At 35.5% G+C, this 10,788-nt stretch overlaps 1 pseudogene; it reads left to right on the top strand.

Annotated features, from left to right (window-relative positions):
- Positions 1-636: 636 nt before the first annotated feature.
- On the top strand, positions 637-2,811 carry LOC125936033 (60S acidic ribosomal protein P0-like; annotated as a pseudogene).
- The last annotated feature ends 7,977 nt before the right edge of the window (positions 2,812-10,788 follow it).

The following is a 10,788-nucleotide window of genomic DNA, read 5'->3' on the forward strand; positions in this document are numbered from 1 at the left end:
TTCTGTGCCTGATTGTACCTTCCTCCCCACCAATTCCATAGTTCTTGGGAGTCCAAGAGTTTCAAAAGTATCTATGCCAATGCTAAGGAGACAATGTTCTCCTTGTTTTCTCTGTTACATTATTTACTTATTTACTGGTCTAAACACATTGGCCCGGACATAAAACACGATACTTAGTGCTTTCATTTTCAAACAAACAAAAAAATTAATCAAAATGATTAACCAAACTTCCATATGCGGAAAGTATGCTGGAGCCCCACCCAAAGGTCATCGTGAGTGCCTCAGATCTATCCAGAATCTCCTTGATTCGTTCCACCTCTCCTCTAGCAAATTACAACTCAGCAATCATCTTTGTTTCCTGAGCATTCCCTTAGCTTCTCACACACAGGCAAAATCTTTTTCAATAGAGTTTTCTCTCTAAGAGGAATTCTTATGCCAGCTGTTCACAGAAACAAATGCTTTACTTTGGATGAAAAACATGATAACTGATGTAAAAACTGTAATGGAGGAATGTACACAATATTGGATATTGTAGGAACCCCCATGAGTAAATTAGATGTCAATTTTAAGAAATCTTTCACAAAATACTTAAGCAAAAGAAAAAAAGAACATAAATAATGAGAGTGAGGAAGGAACATGGAAAGTACGCTAAAATACAATTTGCAGTCTAGAGTGCAGTCAAGAACAAGATGAAAATCAATGATCAAGAAGTAATAAAATGAATTTTTCTGGGGTGAAGAAACACTTGAAACTGGAGATCAAGATGGCTTAAAATCTATCATGTAACATAAATAAAGAGAGCACCTCAACTTTGTGATTATCCCCGTAGAAGTCGTAAATGTCAAGGGTAAATAAAACAAACAAAATTTCTGAGTATTTTTAGAGAGAGAAACACACACACACACACACACACACACACACACACACACACACACATATTTATCCTTATGTAATATGTAAGTTGTGGCACCAAAAGTACATTGTCAGAAATATGAGAATTTATAAATATTTTTGCTTATGTATTTATTCTGAAAGAAACAGAGACAGCATGAGTAGGGGAGGGGCAGAGAGAGAAGGAAAGACAGAATCCGTGCTGTCAGTGCAGAGAACGATGTGGGGCTCGGACTCAAAAAACCGTGGTATCATGACCTGAGCTGAAACCAAGAGTTTAGCAAACCAGACGCTTAACTGACTGAGCCAACCCAAAGTCTTAGAGATGTAATCTAGACAACTTAGAAATTAATCACTTAAAACACTGGTAGCAAAATTAAAACAAATAAGCAAAGAGTTCTCTTTCCTAAAAAATGAAGAAGTAATCCTCTACTCTTTCGGCTAATTATAGTGGTAAAACACTGTAGAGAAAAGGGCAGACTGGCAAGGGACTTTGGCATCCAGGAAATAACACAATACCAAGCCTGTGGGTTTTCTTTTTTCTTTATAAATTGCAGATTTGGTGTTATAAAAGCCAGTAACTTGTAAACACCAATGGGCACAGACAATAAAAGCCCTAACAAAAGCCTCCTCCTGTTTAGTTAAAGGACAAGAGGCAGTCTAACAAGATTAAAAAACAAAAACAAAAACAAAAACAAAAAAACAACTTTAGAAAAGTTTAGCAAACAGCTACTTTACTCTATCCAAACATCACAGAAAAACTTTTGTCTCCATCTCCATGCACACCAGCAAATGCCTAGGGTGTAACCTAGACTTCCACTCTCCACTGGTTGTAAAAATTGGCCCTTCCTCTCTCCAGGCCTCCTTATGAGTGACATCATCTTTAAACCTTGTGAGGCAATTGCTGATAAGCTGCAATGGGGCCCAGGGAAGATGGGTGACCTGGAAGTCCAACTACTTCCTTACAATCATCCAACTTTTGGATGAATATCCAAAATGCTTCACTGTGGGAGCAGGAAATGTGGGTTCCAAGCAGATGCAGCAGATCCCCATGTCCCTCTGTAGGAAGGCTGTGGTGCTGATGGGCAAGAATACTGATACACAGGCTATCTGAAGGCATCTGGAGAACAACCCTGCTCTGGAAAAACTATCGTCTCACCTTTGGGGGAATGTGGCTTTTGTGTTCTCCAAAGAAGACCTCACTGAGATCAGGGACATGATGCTGGCTTATAAGGTACCAGCTATGGCTGTGCTGGTGCCATAATCTTATGTGAAGTCACTGTGCCAGTCCAGAACACTGTTCTGGGGCCCAAGAAGACCTCCTTCTTCCAGGCTTTAGGCATCACCACTAAAATCTCCAGGGGCACCACTGAAATCCTGAGTGATGTGCAGCTATTTAAGACGGAGACAAAGTGGGAGCCAGCGAAGCCATACTGCTCAACATGCTGAACATCTCCTCCTTCTCTTTTTAGACAGTCATCCAGCACATGTTTGACAATGACAGGCTCTACAACCCTGAAATGCTTGACATCACAGAAGAAACTCTGCATTCTTGCTTCCTGGAAGGTGTCCACAGTGTTGCCAGTATATGTCTCCGGATAGGGTATCTGACCGTTGCATCAGTGCCCCATTCTACCATCAATGGACACAAGTGGATCCTGGCTTTGTCTGTGGAGACTGATTACACCTTCCCAATTGCTGAAAAGGTCAAGGCCTTCTTGGCTGATTCATCTGTATTTGTGGCTGCCACCCCATGGCCACTAACACCGCTGCTGCACCTGCTGCTGCCACAGCCCAGCCAAGGTTGAAGAAATCAGACAAGGATATGGAATTTGGTCTCTTTCACTAATCATCATAAAGCAACCAATTTAGCCAAACTTATTTGTGAAACAAGAAAATAAAAGCTTACTTCTCATTAAAAAAAATGAGTGGGTGGCACAGTTGATTAAGCATTTGGCTTGGGCTCAGGTCATGATCTCGCAGTTCATGAGTTCAAGCTCTACATCAGGCTTTGTGCTGACAGCTCAGAACCTGGACCCTGCTTCAGATTCTATGTCTTCCTCTCTCTCTGCCCCTCCCTCACTCGAGCTTTGACTCTCTCTTTCCCAAAAATAAAATAAACATCAAAAAACATGTTTTTTTACCCAACCCTTCTGTCACTTAGGATGGCTCAAAGAAGTCTGAGTGGTGAGCTAGGACTCTTACCCTTGCAGAATGAGTGATAACTGGTGTGTCTTTTTCTACTTTGGCATCAGTGGAGACCATGTGGGAATCCTGCACTTCTATCCTTGACTGAGGGTAACAGGGTACCCCTCCTTACTCTTGACTGAGGTGGTATCAGAGTGGGCCTACTAGATAGTCACTTTATCACTACTCAGTAGTAAAGAGAAGTTACTTTCTCTAGAGCCAGAAAAGTGGGGAATCTGGACTTTCACTGTAACCTGGCAGAAATGAGCAGCACTTTACCTTCCCCTGCCACATTAGTAGCAAAGAAGGCTAGCTAAAACAAGATTTTAATGAGGTCAGAAGTCTCATACATAGTTCCCAAAATATCTAGGACTTAATTAAAATATCTCTTGAATTAACAAAGAGCCAGGAAGATCTCAATTTGAATAAGAAAAGGCAATCAACAGATGCCAACACTTAGGTGATACAACTGTTAGAATATCTAACAAGGATTTTAAATCAGTCGTCATAAAACTACTTCCATGATTATGAACACATTTGGTATATTTTTTAAAAGAAATCCTAAGCAAAGAAATGGAAAATGTAAAGAAGAATCCTGAAGGGAGAACAACAAAAATTACGCATTTTGAACAGAAAGAACATAATCTGGAAGAATAATGCAAAAGGAGGGACCCGGAGATCTGTGAGACGATTACAAGAGATCTAACATGAATGTTATCAGAGTTCCAGGAAAAGGAGAAAAAAGAAGAGTTGGAAAACATATTCAAAGAAATAAAGGTTGAAAACTTCCCCAAATTAGCAAAAGACATACATTTAGGAATTTAAGAAACGGAGCTAATCCCAAACATGGTAGTCCCAAAGAAATTCATGCCCAGACATGTAGTAAACTTCTGAAAATGAAAAGAAAAGAAAAATTTTGAAAGCAGACAGAGAGAAACAACACATTACCTATATGGGCAAAGTTTTCTAATGCAGGTGAATTCCTGATAAGAATTTGTGGAGACCAAAAGGAGACAGCATGATTTTAAAGTGCTGAAATAAGGGAACTTCATTCCAGAATATACATCCAAGAGTAATATCCTTCAGAAATAAAAAGGAAATCAAGACAGTCTCAGATGAGTGAAAATAAAGCAAAATAAACAAAAGAGAAACAAAAAGCAAATAAGAATTGTTGCCAGATGATTTGCCCTAAAAGAATGCTTAAAGAAGTAATCTAAACAGAAAAGAAATGACAGAAGAACAAATTCTGAAACAACAAAAAGAAAGAAAAAAACAACAGAAAGTAAAATTATAGGTAAATACAACAGACTTCTCTTTTCCTATTAAGTTTTCTAAATTATATCTGACGATTAAAGCAAAAATTATAAAATTGTCTATTTTAGCTCTCAACAGGAATTATTTAAGATAATTATGTTATAAATTGAGTTAAGGTAGAATAATGTAAGGAGAGAAAAGTTTTTGTACACTCCTCAAACTGGTCAAAAGATGACAAAAGATGGCAAAAGACTGGTAGACTTATAAGTTATGTGGATACAATATAAAACCTAAAGCAAATAATTAAAAATTCTATACAAAGGGATACACGTACAGACATCACAGATAAATTAAAATGGAATTCTAAACAATGTTTAAGTAACCTACAGCAAGAGAAGAAAAAGAAAACACAGAAATGAAAAACAAAACAAAGAACAAAAAATAAAATGACAGTCATAAGCCTAAATATATCAATAACTACATTATATGTAAATAGTCTAATTACAATAATTAAAAGATAAAGATTGAAAGTAGATTTAAAAATATGATACAACTGTATGCTATCTATAAGAACCTCACTTAAAATACAGGTTTCCCTCAACTATCTGTAAGCAGAGCATTCTTAGGAAACCTTTCATATGGTATGAAATGGTATCAAGTAAAGAAGCAGTTATCATTAATATATATGGAAAAAAATTTCCAGCATTCCCAGACGTCAAAATAACCTCTCTTAGGCTTTTCTGATACCTTAGGACATATCTTGCTGATGGATGCACAAAACAAATCCAGATAAAGCACAGATGCTCACAGATACAATTCAAAGCTAGGGAGGCTTGAATTCCGAGATGCTGAGCATAGTTCCTGCGGAAGGAGCTAGGTGGTGACACTCTGGCCGCGACTGGTTGGTGCTGCCTCTCTAATGACTCACTGCAAAAGAAACACTAAGTGCTCTTTTTGCCTTTTTTCATAAAAGTAAAAATCCTCTCCGGATTATTTTAGATTAATGGAAAGAGGTACTAATGTAGATCTTTCATAAATGTGAAGTGGCATAATGCAAACTTTCAAAAAAGTGGGGAGTATCTGTATAATCATAAATAGAGTTTGAAAGTTAAAGTATTTAGAAAGAATATGCAAATAGCCAAAGGAAAACAGGAGTGGCTGTATTGATATATCAGACTAAGTAGACTTCCCAGCGAAGAAAATTACAAGGAACGGAGTGGGTCACTGCAGAGTGATAAAAGGGCCAATCCACGATACTAAATGTGCATGCATTAAACAACAGAGCTGCAAAATATGTGAAGTGAAACTGCTAGACTGAAGAAGAAATAGATCAACACACAATTATAGTTAAGTTTCCCACCCCCATCTCTCAAGTGGATAGACAACTAGACATAAATTAGCCAAATATAAAAGAACTGAACATTGTCTTTAACCAAAAGGATCTGATAGACATTTATAGGCTATACCATATAATAAGCATAGATTACATATTATGTCCACAGAACATTTATCAAAATAGGCCATATCTTAATCATGAAAAACAAATGAAACAAACTCAAAATATTAAAAAGAATTTAAATTTAAATTTAAGAATTTAAATTTAAAAAGTTTGTTTTGAAAACAAACTCAAAATATTAAAAAGAATTTAAATCACATGCAGTGTATTCTCTCACCACAATAGCATCAGAGTAGAAAGTCAGTAATAGAGCAATAATAGGACAACCTACAAATACTTGGAAACTAAACACTATATTTCTAAGTGATCTAGAAGTCAAAAAGAAAATATTAAAGGAAATGGAAAAGGATACATTCAACAGAATGAAAATAAAATTAACCTATCAATATATGTGGGATGCAGCTAAAGTAGTGGTGAAGGGACATACATATCACTAAAGGCCTATATTAGCAAAAATTAAAAATCTCAAATCAATAATCTAAGCTTTCATATCAAGAAACTCGAAAAAGAGGAACAAAAATAAGCTCAAAGTATGCAGAAGGAAGAAAATAATAAACAAACAAAACTAGCAGAAATTAATTATGTGAGAAAACCGAGAAACAATGAAGAAAATCAATATAATGAAATTTGGTTCTTGGAAAAGATCAGTAAAAATGATGAATCTCTGGTGTAACAGATTAGAAAAAAGGCGAGAAGATACCAATGTCATGAATGAAATAAGAGATATCTCTAGAGTCGTTACTTGCATCAAAAGGGATAATTAGGGAACAAATAAAAAATAACTCTACACAAATTAATCTGACAACATAGATGAAATGGACCAATTATTGAAAGCACAAATTAGCACTATCCAGCCAATATGAAATAGATAATAGTTATGGAGCTGCTTATATTAAGAAATTAGGGGCGCCTGGGTGGCGCAGTCGGTTAAGCGTCCGACTTCAGCCAGGTCACGATCTCGCGGTCCGTGAGTTCGAGCCCCGCGTCGGGCTCTGGGCTGATGGCTCGGAGCCTGGAGCCTGTTTCCGATTCTGTGTCTCCCTCTCTCTCTGCTCCTCCCCCGTTCATGCTCTGTCTCTCTCTGTCCCCAAAATAAAAAACGTTGAAAAAAAAATTAAAAAAAAAAAAAAAAAAAAGAAATTAAAGGGGCACCTGAGTGGCTCAGTTGGTTAAGCGTCCAACTTCGGTTCAGGTCATGATCTCACAGTTTGTGGGTTTGAGCCCCCACGTCAGGCTCTGTGCTGATAGCTCAGAGCCTGGAGCCTGCTACAGATTCTCCCTCTCTCTCTGCCTCTCCCCCTCTTGTTCTCTCTCTCTCTCTCAAACAATAAACATTTAAAAAAATTTAAAAAAGAAATTAAATTCTTCTGAAAAAGAAATCTCAAGCTCAAATAGTTTCATTGGAAAAGCCTACTACATGTTTTAAGAAGAACTAACAAAAATAACAAGAACTAATTTTAAACAAGATCATGTAAAAAATAGAAGAGGGACGACTTTTTCAACTCATTTGATGCAGTTAATATTACCCTCATACAAAATCCAGATGGTAAGATGGTAAAAAGAAAGAGAGAAAAGGAAGGAAGGAAGGGAGGAAGGAAGGAAAGAAAGAAGGAAAGAAGGAATACAGGAGGGAGTGAGTGAGTGAGTGAGTGAAGAAACAGATCAATATTCCTTATATATAGAGACAAGAAATTTCTTTTAAAATTTTTTTTTAAAGTTTATTTATTTATTTATTTATTTATTTATTTAGAGAGGACCATATGAGCAGGGGAGGGGCAGAATACAGGGAGAGAGATAATCCTAAGCAGGCTCCATACTGTGAGTGCAGAGCCTGTTGTAGGGCTTAACCAATGAACCCTGAGATCATAACCTAAGCCAAAACCAAGAGTCAGTCTCTTCACTGACTGAGCTACCCAGTCACCCCATTGACATTAAACAATAATCTTAACAAAACATTAGCAAATACAATTCAGAAAAACATAAACTAGTAAACCATAACTAACTAGATTTATTCTAGGGATGCAAGGCTAAAACAATATTCCAAATCTAAGAAATATAACCTGCTGTAGTAAGAGGTTAAGAAAGAAAAATTACATGATCTTATCAATGGATGCAGAAAAAGTATTTGGCAAATCTCAACATCCATTCATGATAACAATTCTTAGAAAACTAGGAATAGAAAGACTTCTTGAACTTGATTAAAAAAACTACAAATAAACTATAGCTAGTAGTAAAACACTTAATGCTTTTTCTCCATGTTTAGGAATAAAACAAGGTTATCCAGTCTCATTACTGCTATTCAACAAAGAATTGGAAGTTGTAGCCAACAGGATACAGTTGAATAAAGGAAATAAAGACATATGATTAGAAAAGAAGAAATAATTTCTAATTGAAGATGACTTGATTGTTTATGTAGACAAAGCCAAAAATCTATTAAAAAGTTCATTAATTTAGGTGTGAGCTCAGAAATGTCACATAGTGCAATATAAACATTAAAAAGTCAATTGCATTTTTATATGCTAGCAATGAACACATGAAGATCAAAATTAAAAATACAACACCAGTTCAAACCCCTCAAAAAAAAGGTAATACCTAGGTATACATCTAATAAAATAAATACAGTACTGCTAGGTCAGAAATTATAAAGTGCTAGTGAAATCAAAGAAGATCTAAATACATGGAAAGACATAACATGACATGAATTAGAAGACAACACAGAAAAGACATCAATTTTCTGTAAACTGTCGTGTACACACAACATAATTCCTATCAACCCTAGCAAGATAGTCTGTAGATATACACAAGATTATTCTAAAGTTTATATGGAAAGTCAAAGGAAGTAAAATATCTATAACATTTCTGAAAAATAGAATAAAGTGGTAGGAATTATCAGTCTACCTGATTTTAAGACTTATTATAAGCTACAGTATCAGGACTGTGGAATTAGCAAAAGCATAGACACATGGATGAAAAGAATCCAGAAACAGATACACAGATACTGTTTGTTTGTTTTTGAGAAAGGAAAAAAGCAATTCAGTGGAGGAAGAACAGCCTTTTCAATAAACTGATGGAGCAATAGGATACTCATGGGCAGAAAAATGAATCTCAACCTAAGCCTCACAGCTTCCACAGAACTTAATTCAAAATAGACAGTAGATTTAAATAAAAACATAAAATTATAACACTTCTTAAAAACATAGGAGAAAATCCTTGGGATCTCAGCCTAGGTGAAGAGTTTTTAAACATGACACCAAAAGATGTCCACAAAAGAAAAAAAAAAAAAAGATAAACTGTACTTCATGAAAATTGAACACTTTTGTTTGTGAAGACCCATTAAAACAGAATGGAAAGATAAGTTACAGACTGGGAGAAAATATTTGCAAAGCAAATATCTGATAAATGACTTGGATTGAGAATTCATAACAAACTCACAAAACACCACAGGAAAAAAAAACTAATTAGAAAATGGGCAAAAGAATTTTCCCTGAAGAGGATGCCATCCACGGAATGGCATAGAAGCATGGAAGAAGGTGTTCAATATCAATAGTCGTTAGGGAAATGCTAATTAAGACCACAATGAGACATCACTACACATCTATTAGAACAGCTAAAATTAAAAACAGTGACAACACCAAATGCTGGTGAGAATATGAAGAAAGTCAATCCTTCACACGCTGCTGGTAGAAATCTAAAGTGGCAGAGTTGCTATGAAAAATAGCAAGGCAGTTTCTTTAAAAAAATAAACCATACATTACCATACAACAGATCAATTGCACTTCTGGGCATTTATCCCAGAAAAATAAAAACTTATATCCACAAAAAAACCTGTGATATTTTTTATAGCAACTCTCTTTGTAATAGCCCCAAATTGAAAGCAACAAAAATGTTACTTAACACATAAATGGATAAACAAAATGTAGTATCTATGTATCATGTGATACTATTAATAAAAAGGAACAAACTGTCAATATATGCAGCAACTTCTATGGCTCTCAAGGGCACTGTCTTCAGTGGGGGGAAAAAAGGCAATCTCCAAGGGTCACATACTTTATAAATCCATTTACAAAACATTCTCAAAACAAAGTTATAGACAGAACTGACTAATGGTTGTCAGGGTTTGATGAACAAAGCAGTGACTGTGAGGGATTTGGATGTGGCCATAAAGGGGTAGCAATCAGAACCTTTATGGTGCTACAGTAGTTCTGTATGTTGTGTATTGAAGTGGTGATTTCATGAATACACACATATGATAAAATGTCATACAAGTATACTTATACTTACATTTTATTGTATTATCAGTTTCCTGGTTTTGCTACTGTACTACACAGCTATGTAAGATGTAATGTATGGGCAGAACTGGGTGAATGGTATCTGAAAACTCTCTGTGTGTTCTTTGCAACTTCCTGTGAATCCATAATTATTTCAAAATGAGAAGTTTGCAACAAAAAGGATACCACAAATAATTAAATAAGATAAACACAGGGCATTTAGACAATAAACCATAAACTTTTGGTATTACCATTAGATTAATATTTACATTGTATTAAGGAATGTTATCAAAAACGTAAGTATAAGGCAAGTAGATGGTTGCATGTACCACTATATTCACTTTTTATTTGAGTTTTATTTGAATAAAACTCAATGGGATTTTCATTGCTCAGTGGGATTTTCATTGAAATGACATCAAATCCTGACAGGTTCTATATAGAAAATTAGTATGGGCAGCATTTGCAAAAAGATATGGGGCAGAAATTTAAAAAAAGACAATAGAGATGTGGAACATCAGAAAGTTGAAGAAGGAGCCCTGGAAAAGCAGAAAAGATGGATTTTACTAGAAAACATCAAAATACATAGTAACATTATTGTAACTAAATTTGTACATGATTGAATAGAAATTAGGACAGAGATATGTGGCACTAATTAGAAAGTCTAAAAACAAAACAAAAAAAAAACCTTAAAAAATAATTTAGTATCCTCTAACATCATAATAGCAGTGACAG

The sequence above is a fragment of the Panthera uncia genome (assembly GCF_023721935.1).
Source record: "Panthera uncia isolate 11264 chromosome A3 unlocalized genomic scaffold, Puncia_PCG_1.0 HiC_scaffold_11, whole genome shotgun sequence".
Taxonomy (NCBI): Eukaryota; Metazoa; Chordata; class Mammalia; order Carnivora; family Felidae; genus Panthera; species Panthera uncia.